The sequence below is a fragment of the Halichoerus grypus genome, chromosome 2, assembly GCF_964656455.1.
Source record: "Halichoerus grypus chromosome 2, mHalGry1.hap1.1, whole genome shotgun sequence".
Taxonomy (NCBI): Eukaryota; Metazoa; Chordata; class Mammalia; order Carnivora; family Phocidae; genus Halichoerus; species Halichoerus grypus.
This window is the reverse complement of record NC_135713.1, coordinates 129,337,542-129,338,753: the sequence shown is the minus strand read 5'-3', so window position 1 is coordinate 129,338,753 and position 1,212 is coordinate 129,337,542. Positions and strand designations below refer to the sequence as shown.

At 33.5% G+C, this 1,212-nt stretch overlaps 1 pseudogene; it reads right to left on the bottom strand.

Annotated features, from left to right (window-relative positions):
• Positions 1-247: 247 nt before the first annotated feature.
• LOC118532782 (U6 snRNA-associated Sm-like protein LSm3 pseudogene) lies at positions 248-824 on the bottom strand (annotated as a pseudogene).
• Between the last annotated feature and the right edge of the window lie 388 nt (positions 825-1,212).

Here is a 1,212-nt window from a genome sequence, read left to right as displayed (position 1 = left end):
GGACAGATTTTAAAAAATCCTCAAAGAGAAACTACTAGACTTATTCTTGGATTGTCAAGAAAGAAAGGATTACAGACAAGACTCTGAAAAATGATGAAAATGTTACTGTTAATTAAAAATTTTTAACTTCCAGATGTTTCAGGGAATTTCAATTTCTTAGAAACTGTGGTAAGTTTAGTAAAGCACCTGTAGAAGTAATTAAGTTTAGTGGAAGACAGATGAGAAATTTGCTTCAATTTATTTTTTATTTTTTATTTTTCTGCATCTTGGTGATCACATTTATTGAAAGGGTTGGAAAAAAATTAAAATGCCCTTTAGCTTAAGAATTTTTTAGTTATCCGCAGATCAACTCGTTTCAGGAGTGGAAGAATCCTTGGTCATTTCTTAATATCAAAATTTACGCAGGTTTCTCTTTTGAATGTCTTCTACATTTAAAGAGGCAATCATACAAAAGCTCCTATATTCCATACATGATAAATTCTTTGTTTCAGCCAACTCTTAATGGAGGGGCAACTAGTACAACACCATCTCCCCGGACAAAAAGCATTGGAATATTCCGTTTTGTTGATTTATATATCTCTTCGTATGTTTCCTCATCAATTTCTATAGTAGTCACAGTTTCTTCCACATCTCCCAATATCATATTTAAATGCTGATCGTAAGCATGTAATCTGCCTCGAAGCTCTCTGTCATTTCTCATTTTCACATAAATTCGCTCATCCAGGCTGAGCCTGATGAGATCCAGGGGCTCTTCTACAGTGTTGGTAGTTTGTTTCTGATCCACGTCGTCCGCCATGTTTCAAACCCTGCGCCCTTTCCCCGAAATTTGCTTCAATTTAAAAATTACTTGGTAAATGCTCGGTGAACTCATATGATAATTCGCAGATGTACAGTATTACAAAGATAAGTGTTCAGTAGATTATTGATCAACAGGTGTCTTGTATCTTAAGAAAAAAATCATCTTGTGAACATGCAGATAATTTTCCATACATCTCCATCTTTAATATTTAAAAAATTGTGAGGAATATACATAGGAAAATGTAGAAAATATAAATGTACAATATAACAAATATTTATGAAGTCCACTCATATGAAATTCCTTCCATGTCACAAAATAGAACACATTTAGTACCCAAGAAGGACCCCATGTGCTCCCCCGATCACAGCTACTTTTAAACTTTTGTTACAAACATTGTCTTATTTTCCTTTATA